The following is a 14,144-nucleotide window of genomic DNA, read 5'->3' as shown; positions in this document are numbered from 1 at the left end:
CAACCAGCTTGAAAAACAAAGGCAAATGCTACCATTCTAAAGGGATAGCTCTTCAGCCCTAATGTGCGTATGAGAAAGTTCTCCTCTCAGAGTGAGGATGTAAAGATTATTCCATCCTCCATCATCAGAAGTCGTGAGGAAGTCAAAACATCCGGGGAGGGGGGCATTATATTCCATAGGTTCTAACATTCCAAGTAAGGTCCCACATGACTCTTAAAATGCCAACTAATTCAGAGGAAAAAATACTCAACAAGGGCATGGAGAGCTCATTAGTATGAGCATTCATCCCTTACTCGATCAATGTGCTCTTCAACTTTGAAAGCCAAAAATGTACTTCAGCAAACCTGCTGAATAGAGCAAACTTGCCATGGGTTCCAGACCTGTGACCTTTCTTGACTTCAATGGCCTGATGAAAGTCCACGAATATTTTACGTAGGACCATGCTCATGGCGGGAAAATAGAGTAAGACAGTTTGGGACACGAAACTTAACCACTAGAAAACATTATATCTTGACATACACAGATGGGAATTTATTAGGATCAAACTTGTAAATTTAACATAGGAAGGGATGTGTCGCTCAAAGTTTATTAGGTCTGTTTTGACATGGTTAGTTGGACTAGTCAGGGAAAAATATTGTTTTTCAGTGTCTAGAAATGTCCACATTATGTGAATTATTGATGACATCAACCTAACTGGTACTTGTATTTGTGTTTGAACCTGGAACTGTCTTTTTTAACGTACTGTTTTATCTAGAGAGGGCCATAGGAAGTTTATTTTGTTTTCTTGTGGACAACAAATATTTAACCAAACAAAATCTCCTGAGTTCTGATATCTAACTCCCTTTTCTTTTGTTTTCTCTCCCTTTACATTTTATAAAAGACAGTCTACTCTTACTTTTCATATTGTGACGTCAAGGATCTGGGGGAGCAAATATAAATGCTAATAAGATGTTATTTCTATTCAGGGAACTCTTTCAGTGACTCAATTTTTAGAAGAAATTTTTAGAATAAATAAAATCGTGGTCCTACATCAAGCTGTTGGGCGCCTTCATAGTAATGCAAACATGCATCATAGTAAGTTTTTTTGAAGGTAACTGAAAAAAAACCAAATGACCATTGTCTCTCAGATAAGAACTCTGCAGCTGTCCCCTGAGGAGCAGTGATGGAGACAGTAAGAGTTTCAGGATGAAATGGACACATGAATAAGCCAGGGCTGGAGGCTGCCCAGTGCTGGGCCTGTGGGAGCTGTACATCCATCTGAAAACCTGGAGTGTATGTACATACTTATCGGTGTGGATCTATCAATGCCTCCAGAGAGATGACTGAATGCTAGCCAGAATTTTTTCTTTTTTAGCTTTGTGCAATCAAAGTTAGTCAGAGAAACACACTGTAAGACAGATTTATAAAATATGTTAATTGGAATTTATTTGTATTCATGATATGATTGAATGTGGAAATGAGTGAAGAAATCAAGAAGGAACACTAATTCTAGGAATTTTCAGAACATTGGAAAGTGCTCAAATTATGTAGTTAGGCTTGGAGTTGCTGAATTTAGACAAGCTTTGCATCAAGAGCTATTATTTGATAAGTAGCTAAGATTTGCTACTGAAGTATTTTGTGTAATACACTTATGTGTCATCCTAACACTTCACGTTAAAATTTGCTTCCTGCTATTCTCTGTCAAAGTATCTTTAATTACTCAAAACAATACACAGAATGTTTGAGAGTGTTTATTTTTTCATGTTGCTAAAATTATTGACACAGATATTAAAAGTGAATACAACTTTTATATCTCTAAAGGCAGGCTTTCTCTAAGTTTTATTGACTTTGGAGGACCAAAGAGCTGGTCAGTTCTACATTGTCCTTTACAAAGCTCAGCCAGTTAACCCCACGTTATCAGCTTGAAGTGTGTGCAACAGTCAGGAGGCACACACAGCCATTAATTCAGCAGATCCTTATTGAGCACTGTGTCCAGCATTGTGCTAATTACTGAACCATGTCAGTCAGTATCCCCGAGCCTTCCTTGTACAAAGGCGCAGCCTGTCTCCCAGCTGATGCTGCCTGATGCCTGTCATCACCAGCAAGTGCCAGGTTCCAGGGCAGGAGAAGATCAGGCTCAAGGGCAGGGGGAGATGGTGAGGAGTCAGATGTGAGACGAGAAAGCGAAGAAAAGAACTGTGCATCCTGTAACTATGCATCAGTGACATAGAATTTATAACACGGAAGAGCAAAATTTCTTCCAGTAGGCATTTAATTATGTTTCATGGAGTCATGTCTACAGGAAAAGAACCCAACTAGCCACACAGGTCTCTTTGAAATTACAAGAGAAGTAGGAATAAAAAGTAAACTTAGTTGAATAATTTAGACAGATGTTTTAGAAAACCTCTGAGTAAAATCAAATTATAAAGGGACATTTGTAGCATTCACGAGGACAGACAGCTCTCCAAAGTATGTCTCCATCCAATGATAAAACACCATTTAATTTTCCCACATTCTTTTTTTTCAGATTTCAAAATCAAGATGAATCATGTTTTTTCCTATAGATTTTAATGACATCATTTATTAGCTTTATATCTACTACGGCATTTTACTAACTCATAGTTTAAATGCACTTTCTTTTTTCCTATAAAAAGGTGGTGTGAAGGAAGGGCAGACACACTGCGGCACAGACAGGGACCAACTCAAACTTTCCTAATTGGGTTGAAAAGACAAAAAATTAAAATATGATTAATGTAATAGTCAGGAAGAGAATCCTCAGGGATGGTTAGGGGCTGTTAGGATGGCAGAAATCTCTTAAATACATATCTTACCATCTCTAATTGGGTTCATAAAGTCTAGATAATCAGACAAAGGTTATGACACTGCCAAGCTCCAAGGAGCACAGTGCTTCAACCAGAGCATAGGATGGAAACAAACAAAACACCCTCAAAACGGAAAAGAAAATAAAACTCCAAACTGTCAAGCACCCCATATGTCCCAAACCAGCCTTTCTTCTTTCACCTTCTGGATAAGTCATGTAGCCTCTATTTAGTAGCTTAAATAAAAAACCTGGAGTTGTCTTAGACCCCTCCCTGTACTCACACTCACCTCCTCTCACCTTCAAATGTCATCCTTTATCAGTTCATGGAGGGTAAGCCATGTTTGTCTGATATATATCTGAATGAATGCATCTCTTAACATAGAGACTTTCATCTAATATATTCTCAATAAATACCTATTGAATGAGTAAATAGAGTCCCTTGCACAATAATGACATACTATAATAATAAAAATGCTTATTATTAAGTTACAATATGGCATAATGGTAACTTTATATAGTCATCATATTGTGATCCCCATTGCAACTTTTTTTTTCTGAAAAATAAGTTTTCTCCTTTAAATGATGGGCCAAATACATTTCTTTTTAAAAATTTTGTCAGTATCACTTATTCTGATATAGGACTGCTAAATATTTAAGGAGAAATATGAAAAGGAATTCTAATAGCTATCCTTAGTTCTGTCTAAAATACACAAAACACAAAGGAGAATTGATGCTGTTTTCCAGGTGCTTTGCCATGTCAAAAGTATCTCCCTTATTCTTTTACTCTGTCAATTATAAGGTGAATGAGTGGAGTAAGGAAGAGCATAAGCTCTGGAGTGGGAGGATGTGGGTTCAAATCCTGCAGCTCTGCTAAACTAGCTGAGAAAATTCAGTTAAGAGGCTAAATTTGTGCAGATAGAAATACATTTCCTGGGGAATGCAAACTCAGATATAAAGCAGCATAAAGCATTTGCCTGCCATCTGTGCCCAGCCCTATTCACAAACTAAAGCAGACTTGAGTTCATACCATTTAGGAAAGGGCAGGAAGGTGATTGACTTAAAAAATCCTCTCGTCTCATTATGGTGTATTTTTGTATTAATAGATACCTCATGGTAGTTTTGCTGAGAGTTATATGCTATGAGTCATGAGGCATGTTTAGCACATAATAGGCAATCAATAGATACTGTCTGTTATTACAATTAGGCTGTGTTTCACGCAGGCAGGGATCTTATTTTATTTCGCTCACCATCATCTCCTTGACACCTAGCATAAAACCGTGCCCGGAATGGGTTCTCCAAAAATATTTGTTTAATGATTGAATGCATTTAAAATTATCCAGATAATTGCATCAATTTCTCCAGCCGTCTGCGGAGCATCCCAACCAGACATGTTTTCGCAAACACAGGGGCTTGCCTGAGGGTAGAGCACACAAGATTACAAAAGTTAAAGATGGAGACAAGAATCTGAAGGACTAGGTAGAAAGAGAAGAGTGTTGTTCCTGATGCAGTAATGTTACAGCCTCCATATACTTAGCAGAAAATACTAGAGGAGAGGAAAGTGTCATCAGAAAGCAGTTGCTGGAATACCTGGGTTAAAACTGAAAAGTTGAATAACTCTAACAAGAGTTGTGAGAGGTAGTTCTGAAAACAATAATAAAATCCCTGCTTTAAGGAATAGTCCGGATGAGAAAAGAACAGCCTGAAAACCTGTGGTAAGAGTGTCAATATAACCTAGATAGCAATGGAAGTAATTTTCAGAAGAGATCAGACCACCCATAACTGTCTCCTAACTTTTCTCCATTTCTGTGGAAAGGAGGGAAATGGAAACAATGATCAGTAACCATCTTGTGTGTCTGTAATTGTTGTAAACCTCAGAGCGTTTTCTTTCCTTGTTCACTTACAGTCATTTGAAGCTGATTCCTTTAAAGGAATCTCAGGTTACAGAACTATTTCAGGTATTATGGTGGATTGTGTCCAGGCAAGATTAATCATACCAGCCTGTTACAATCAACTCTGGAAGGAAAAACCAAATAAAAAAAGGAAAAAGAAAAAAAAAAAAAAACGGGAAAAGAAAACATTTATAGGATCTAATTTATGCACTCAGTAAAAATGATATGCTTGTGAAGGTATAGAAGAAAAAAATGAAATTAAGGAGATTCTAGGGCACAGTGTAGGCAAATCTGTTGAGTAGCTCTTCTAGAGAAGGCTGCCTTAGCCAGGCTTATTACTTTTTTCCCTTTGTGTTACATATTACTGCTGCAGAATATTACCAACTTACACATTTAGGGCAACCCTTTGGGGGGATGCCTATCTAACTGGACAGCACAAAGAAATGTTTGCTCCATGAACCTTGCTTAGATTCCATGATCCCACTTTTTTGGGGCTCAGATGAAGCTGTGTGGTCTGGGGATACTTAATTGAAACATTTGGTGAGATTGTGGTATTTGCACATTTTTCTCTCTGTCTTTAATTGAAATTGAATTTACAAAGGATTTGAATTTTCTATACCCAGGTTACAATAAATTAATCAATTAGACAGTTTAGATAGTCAACCTGGGAATTTAGTCCTAGAGTTCACATATCTCACTAAAATGGTTTGGCCTTCTTAATATCTTTGAAATGCTGTAGAACTAGATTTGATTAAGACCAAAATGTGAATATCTTCTGAGACATAGTGACCATGACTTTATTTCAAAATGTTTAGCAGGAATACCATACAAATAGACTTATTTTTTTTCTATATAGGCAGAACTTGAATGACATCCCAGACTGTTCATAGTACAGAACACAGTGACTAATTTACTTATGTAACTTCAAATTGCATTTTCCATGATTCAGTAGCTGCTTATATCTCTTGGAGCACACAGGGTGCCAGGAAGAGCAGATTGCAAGCAAATAGTTCCTTTTGGCTGTAACCATATATACATTTTTAGGTTGGGAAATTTTTTTTTAAATCTCTAAATACAGTATCACATGGATTAGTACCACCCATCCCAAAGTGTAGAGAAATATTTAACCAAATATTAGTCTAAATTCCAGGCCATTTAAAATGAGTGCAAAGCAGATTTATTTGCATCATTAAAAGAAATATAAAGAATACTTAGTCTGGCTTCTGGTTCAAGATACGGGCTGGCACAAACATATATATTGATTGCCTCTAAGGTGATAATGAAAGGAAAAGAAGAAGGCAAGAAAAGGAAAAGAAAATAAGGGAAGAAAAGGGGAATGGGAGAGGGAGAGAAAGGGAGGGAGGGAAGGAGAGAGACAGAGAGAGAGGGTCATTATAGGCATAGCTCGGAGATATTGCGGGTTTGGTTCCAGAACCCCATGATGAAGCAAATAACACAACGTGAGTCACAGAGATTTTTTTGGTTTCCCAGTGTGAATAAAATTTATGTTTATACTACACTGTAGTCTATTAACTGTGCAATAGCATTGTATCTAAACAAATGTACATTATTTAATTTAAAATACTTCATTGCTAAAAAAATGCTATCATCTGGAGCCTTCAGAGCATCATATCTTTTGTCTGGTAGAAGGTCTTGCCTTGATTTTCATTGCTCCTGGCTGAGCAGGGTGAGGGCTGCTGAAGGTTGGGGTGGAGCTGTGGAAATTTCTTAAAATAAGCACTGAAGTTTGCCTCATTGATTCACTCTTCCTTTCAATGCTGTTTGATAGCTTTTGACTCGGGGTAGAACTTATTTCAAAATCAGAGTCAATCGTCTCAAACTCTGCTGCTGCTTTATCAATTAAATTTATGCAGTATTCTAAATCTTTTGTTGTCATTTCAAAAATCTTCGTAGCATCTTCACCAGGAATAGATTTCATCTCAAGAAGCCACTTTCTTTGCTTATCCATAAGAAGCAACTCCTTGGCCATTAAAGTTTTAACATAGGATTGTAGCAATTCATTCATCTCTTCAGGCTCCACTTCTAATTTTACTGCTCTTGCCATTTCCACCACATCTTCAGTTACTTCCTCCACTGCAGTCTTGAACTCCCACCTCAAGTCATCCATGAGAGTTGGAATCCACTTCTTCCACACTCCTGTTAATGCTGATATTTTGACCTATTCCCATGAATCAGGACTGTTCTCAATGGCATCTAGAATGGTGAATCCTTTTCAGAAGGTTTTCAATTTACTTTTTCCAGATCCATCAGAGGAATCATTATCTATGGCAGCTATAGCCTTAAGAAATATATTTCTTAAATAATAAGACTTGAAAGTCGAAATTACTCCTTGATTCATGGGCCGCAGAATGGATGTTGTGTTAGCAGGTAAGAAAATAACATTAATCTCCTTGTACATCTCCATCAGCACTCTTGGGTGACCAGGTTTATAGTCAATGAGCAGTAATATTTTGAAAGGAATCTTTTTTTTCTGAGCAGTAGGCGTCAACAGTCAGCTTAAGATATTCAGTAAACCAAGCTGTAAACAGATTGTCTGTCATCCAGGCTCTGTCGTTCCACTTACAGAGCACGGCTTCAGAGTAGATTTAGCATCATTCTTAAGGGCCCTAGGGTTTTTAGAATGGTAAGTGAGCACTGGCCTCAACGTAAAGTCAACAGCTGCATTAGTCCCTGACAAGAGAGTCAGTCTGTGCTTTGAAGCTTTGAAGCCAGGCATTGACTTCTCTTCTGTAGCTATGAAAAGTCCTAGATGGCATCTTCTTCCAATATTCTCCTTAAACCTCATAAGCCAACCTCTGCTAGCTTCAAACTTCCCTTCTGCAGCCTCCTCACCTCTCTCAGCATTAATAGAATATAAGACAGTTAGGGTCTCACTCTGGGTTAGGCCTTGGCTTCAGGGAATGTTGTGGCTGGTTTGATCTTTTTTGGGGACCACTAAAACTTTCTCCATATCAGCAGTTAGGCTGTTTAACTTTCTTATCATTTGTGTATTCACTAGAGTAGCACTTTTAATTTCTTTCAAGAACTTTTCTTTTGCATTCACAACTTGGCTAATTGTTTGGCACAAGAGATCTAGCTTTTGGTCTCTCTTGGCTTTCGATATGGCATCCGCAGTAAGCTTCATCATTTCTAGCTTTTGATTTAAAGTGAGAGACTTGCAACTCTTCCTTTTACTTGATCACTTACAGGCCATTGTAGGGTTATTAACTGGCCTAATTTCAGTATTGTTGTGTCTCAGGGAATAGGGAGGCCTGAGGAGAGGGAGAGAGTCAGGGGAATGGCTGGGCTGCTTGGTGGAGCAGTCAGAACACATACATGTATCGATATAAGTTCTCTGTCTTATATGGGTGTGGTTCGTGGTGCCCCAAGACAATTACAATAGTAACATCAGAGATCACTGATCACAGATTATCATAACAAATAATAGTGAAAAGGTTTGAAATATTGCAAGAATTACCAAAATATGACACAGAGATATGAAGTGAGCAAATACTATTGAAAAAAGCGTGCCAACAGACTTGTTTGATGCAGGGTTGCCACAAACCTTCAATTTGTAAAAAATGCAGTATCTGCAAACTGCAACAAAATAAAGTGCAGTAAACAAGTTACGCCTGTATATTTTTGGAGCCAACAGTAGGTAAAACAATTTGAGAAAATCCTGAAAAATAAAGGTGGAATGGGCCTGACTTACAGAGAAATTAAAAGAGGGAGAGAACAGCTCAAGAGACATAAATGATTCTTACTATGAAAATACCAAATAATTTCTAAACCTAAGGTCAACATGAAGACTTGAAGCAGGCCTTGAAGTGACCATCAGGAAAATTATTTAAAGAGCTGAATTTCAAAATAGCTGGGCCAGCTGGTCCCCTCGCTTCTCCCTTCTGCTCTAACCTTACGTGTAGAGAGAGTTTAGGTTAAAATTACAGAATTCTACTCTAAAGAATAGGACTTATCTGATGGTGAGATTATCTTATGCTCCTAGTGTGGGCACAAGGCATTTGAAGGAAAACAGCAGAATTTGAAGTAATTTTATTTCAGACAGCCGTAGACAGGTGGGAAATAGGAAATGCAGTTTCTATACAAGATAGAACTATAATAAATTTCTCCACTCTTAGAATAAGTTTCTCCAGGGGTGGGTCCCCAGTCTGCTTGCTTGCCTGTATCCATGCATCGTTAAGAGAAGCCAGTCAGATGAAACTCACTAATTTACACAGGTCCATAGTCTGCCCGTCCATCCGAGGAAAATGCACCCCACCAGTAATCCTTATCAATCAACCTGACCCTTCAATCATAATTATACATCGACAACCAAAGATGTCATGAGAGCTGAAGAAACCCAATAGCATAATTTAAAAAGACAAACACACACACAATAAAGACAAAGCCAGAGGTGATTCAGAAAATGTAAGAGAATTTTTTAAATAGAATTTTAATTAGCATCTCTTCAAGAAAAAATTCAAGAGAATATTGAACATACACACACATATATATAGGTGGTCATGGAACAGACCAATCAGAGAATAAGAAAATGACCCTAGTAATTAAAATTATGAACGTGAAAAGAAAAAGCTGAACATCTTAAACATGGGGTGGCTAGGGCTAAAGACCAGGGTGATGATCTGCAGGATAAAATAAAAGGTAAAACCAAAGAGAAAAGTGAAAAAAAGAAAATATGAGGCACATTTAGAACACATTAAGCTAGACCCAGGATCCCAACATATATCTAAAAAAAATCTGAGAAGAAGAAAGAGAACAAGAAGGGGAATAAATTATCTAAAAAAAAAAAAAAGTTTCACAAACTGAAGACAGGCAGCTCTTAAAACTGAAAGGGGCACACATCTTAGTAAAATTTTACTAACCAAGAGAACATTCTATGAGTTTTTTTTTTTGGTTGGGGGTTGGAGTGGGACTACTCCTATAAGGAATGAAAACTGGACCTCATGTGCCTCCCTGGATTCTAGAAGGCAATGAGCCAAGACTTTCTGAGGGAAAAGTAACACTATAGAACCAGCCAAACTATCAATCAACGTGAGGCTAAAAATGAATGTGGCTCAGAAAACCTGGTGCCTACGTAGCTTATCTATGAATTATTCTAGGTATAATCCAACAAAATAAAAAAGCATATCTGATATGAGATGGATAACATTGGCAATCGCATATGACCTAGAAAAAAACGAAGAAATTTTAAAAGCAATTGTAAAAGATACATTAGACCCTAGTGTCTAATTACCCTTTAAAAGGCAGGATTTTAATAATTATATTTATCCCTTCTCTGTGAGTCCAGTCATGATACTTGGATGAATCTGAAGGGAATAATATTTAGTAGCCATAATACTGAAATTGCTTTCTGTATTGGTCTTACACTTAGAAGGAATCTAGGAACAAAACACAGAAATGTTCATTTATCCACTGAAGTGAATGTAAATATTATAAACTTGATAAATTAAAAATAGTATTAATATAATTTTTAAAAAATTGAGAGGTGCTTAAGGATGGGCAATAGAGAGGGGAGTTGTGTAAGGACCTCAATCACTCACCTTTTACTGTGAGTAGTCAACAAATATAATCTAAAATTGGTAACTCAAGAGATATAAGTGCATTATTTAAACAGCAGCAAATAAATAACTAGATATATAAAATATATAGATAAATAATAAAACCTGTTCAAACTTGTTAACTCTATAGAATAGCATTAGGATATAGGGAGATTGGTGATGCAGGGTTTTAATTTTATTTAATACTTAGGTTTTATTTTTTAATAAACTAATCTATAATAAAAATAGAAATCATTGCATATAGAATGGTTTAAGTGACAGTCTCAGGAAAAATTTTCTAAGACAACATGAATATACCTTCTCTAAGGGACTTTGGGTGTGTAATATGTACTTTGAGAAAATCTTTTAGATACAGAAATGGGTGAGTGATTTTGAATTTGTTTAAATGACTCAAGATCTTTGGTTGTCACAAATGGTTTATGAATTTCCTCCTCTTTAGGGTTAATGCCATTACTAAATAAATAATTTTTAAGGGTCACAATTTAATTATCAGCTGGTGATTGCATTTTGAAATGCTTGCTATACACAAGGACTTTTGCTTGGTGTTTAGAAATATGCAAAGATGAGTAAGAAGTTGTTTAGGGTCAAGTATGGAGCCAACCCAAGCACATAGAGGTCAGGTACAAAGCAGAGGAACATAATGCAGGCGAAGTGCCTAGAATGAAGTCTTGGGGCCAGGGATGGAGAAAGAAGGAAGGGAGCCTGTCCTCTTGAGAGACTGAGAAAGTCTCCATGAGGACGTGGGGATTAAATCGACCTCAAAGGGTAGAGAGAAACAGATGGAAGCCATCTTCCAGGCAAAAGGAGCAGTGGTCTTAAACTTTCAGAAAAGGGAAAGTCGGGGCACTGTGTGTAAAATCTGTGACTGAAGAGCAGTTCTGAGTTTGACACATCACAGGGAGAGCTGGGTGACCATATGTCCCGATTTGCCCCGTTGTTAATAGCACTCCTTTTACTCTGAAAATGTATTTCCCAGTGAGAGCAATAAATTACATGGTTATCTACAAAATAAGGCTCATCAGATAACTGGCAGCCATTCGCCATGGAACTTATGCCAAGTTGGTACTTCGTTTGTGAGGGACTTGAGTACATTTGAATCTTTCTGAGCATGGCTGGATTCTCAACACAGTCCCATTTTGTGAGATTTCTCAGCCAGTGGTGAGTCAGCCGAGTTGTCGTGTGCAAGGATAAGCAAAAAGACGATGATAAGATTATTGAAGAAATAACAGGTGAGAAATATGGGGGCTTGACTTGTGGCAGTGGAAAGAAGAGACTCATTTCCGATTGAATTGGGAACAGAAGACAGAGTGGGAGGTGAGGTGCTTGCACTGTGTGGTCTGTGTCTCTGTGTGATTTTGAACCTTCTCTGTGGCTGCCACAAGGACTCTATCTAATCGGACTTCAGGAAAGAGCCCGTACATGGCCGCTGAGCCTGCGCATCCGGAGCCTGTTGCTCCACAACGGGAGAGGCCACAACAGTGGGAGGCCTGCGTACCGCAAAAAAAAAAAAAAAAAAAAAAAAAGAAAGAAAGAAAGAGCCTGTAGCTTTCCCTCTGGTCTGGGCTGATGGAGAGAAAGCAATTCTTTTAAACTGCTGATGACTGCCCGTAGCCAAGTATGGAGAAGGATATTGGGTCCTAAAATAGTAAAGTTGTGTAAAAATCAGTGTGTGGATAAAAGCAAAGGTAAGAATACAAGGACAAGAAATATCTGGTAGACTATGATTTTCAGCAACTCTGCTAACGAATATTCAAATGAATTTTGATAGTGGAAATAAAAAGGCAAGCTCTTTATTAATAAAAGGCAAATCATTTCTAAATGATTATGACTCCAACTTAAATATGTAACCACCATTGCCATTATATACATTTGGACATTAGACAGATTTTATATTCTGGTAATCCTGGGCAAATGTTAGGGTAATCTTGATTTTCTCTGCTTGTCATGGTCGTGACCAAATTCAATCAATATTTTTTTCCTTATTATAGATCTTGTTTTGTGCAACTTTGGGCACCTTTCATATAAAATTAGAATAAATCAATTTTCAGTTATATTGTTTCTCTTTAAAATCATTTTTAAAAAGTCATGTATTGATTTCTTAAGGTAAGCTGCAAAGTTCTGCATTTTATCAGTGTTCAGAATCTTATTCACAGGTAGTAGTTTTGAATCCATCAAAACTTACAATATTAATTGGAGGGTTTTTTGTTTGTTTGTTTTAAGGATGACTTCAGGTTCTCATTTTGAAAAAAAAGCTTTTTAGTTCAAAAATTGCAATCAGTTGAATGTTTTCATCGGAATTTTAGACTCACCGAGTTATTTGCTCAGTCAAGTGTATCTACAGAAAAATGCCAAGGAATGTGATGTTTTCTGCTATCTGTTGGCCCAGATTCTGTAAAATACAGCTCCCTATATAACCTTTGTGAGTATATACAAGCATACACATTTCACACACACCTATACATATAGCCTTGTAAAGAATTTCATGTTCTCAGGCAAGATTAAATGTCACGTGTTTCTCCTGCCAGCTGTTTTCTCTAAAATCCTCATTCACACAAATTGAATTGAATTGAAAATAGTGTTGGTAGATTGTGAGCCTGTCATAAAACCATAAAGTATTTACATCAGCAGGCAGCTTATCACGGTAGCACTGCCCGCCCTTCAACAAAACACTTTCGCCATGCTAAAACATCCAATCACACCACAATTTATTGAACATTTGGTTATGTTGCCTACTTATTGTGAAGAACTGACAATGACAAGCAAGGAATAAATAATTACATTTGGAATGAAAAAGAAAAATGTGTGTAGAAGGTAGCAAGAAAAGAGGCAATGAGTAGAGGCACTGTAGGATTATAAAATACCATAGGACTATAAAATACATGTCTCCAAAGAAGGCCCTCAAATTACTTATTTCTACTTTGCTTATTGTTTTACAGTGTATTTTATATACAGAACACGCATACATTTGTAATTGCTAATACATGTAGCTTTGCACCCCTCCACCCTCATCTGCTATTTTCCCCTCCCGTATACCCTGAGAAACCATATTGCTTTCAATCTCTTTTTGTTTCTTGTCTCCTTGATCTCATCTTCCTTCTCCTCAGCTCACCTGTGAGTTTGGCCTTTCTCCCAGGCACCACTCCCTTGAAGTAGTCATGGTTCAAGTGGCTTCTGCCATACATGCTACACTCGTGCTCTTCACACTGCTTTCTTAATCCCTGCTCTTTCACGTGTGCAAAGATGTGAAATTAAGCAATCCAGAACCGAAATTGTGAAATTAAGATATCTGAAACCAAACTTTATCGTATTTGAAATAGACATTATTTATTGAATGCCTCGTGTGTGCCAAAAACCAGGCTAAGCTTTTTTTTGTATAAACGATCTTTCATCTCTAAGAGATGAATTTTACAGAGACAGGGAAGTTAAGTCAATGATTCTTACATTCATACTGCTACTGTGAGGTAGACCCGGGATGAACCTATCCCATTTGACTACAGATCTCACACTTTTAGCAGCTACTTTATATTTCTCCATTATGCTTAATCTGCTTAATCTTTATTTTAATTCCTCCTTTCTATCAACAGTATCTCTGTTTTTTAGAGATCCAAACTTTCAAGTTAACATAGACTTCCTCTTCCCTTTCCCTCTTATTTTTTCTTTGTCAGCAAATTGTATTATTCATTTGAAACTTTTCTTGGACCCATCCTTTCCTTCCCACTTCCAAGGTCAATTCTCTAGTCTAAAGTCTGGGCTTCTGTGATGATGCTCGTTGCTCTTTGCTCCTCAAGAATGTCTTCTGGATTTCTGCCATAAAGGGAGTCCACACACTTCTTCTGCTTTGTTGATTTTTAGATATTTTCTCAATCAACCAATTTTCAG

The 14,144-nt window shown here is 37.3% G+C and overlaps 1 protein-coding gene across 4 annotated transcripts in view; it reads left to right on the top strand.

Annotated features, from left to right (window-relative positions):
* Positions 1-14,144, top strand: part of GRM8 (glutamate metabotropic receptor 8) — a gene marked incomplete at both ends in the record, with an annotated part of 749,142 nt that overhangs the window by 649,790 nt on the left and 85,208 nt on the right. The gene's annotated exons all lie outside the window — the stretch shown is intronic.

The sequence above is a fragment of the Leucopleurus acutus genome (assembly GCF_964270905.1).
Source record: "Leucopleurus acutus genome assembly, chromosome: 9".
Taxonomy (NCBI): Eukaryota; Metazoa; Chordata; class Mammalia; order Artiodactyla; family Delphinidae; genus Leucopleurus; species Leucopleurus acutus.
The sequence above is the reverse complement of the archived record's forward strand: the minus strand, read 5'-3'. Positions and strand labels throughout refer to the sequence as shown.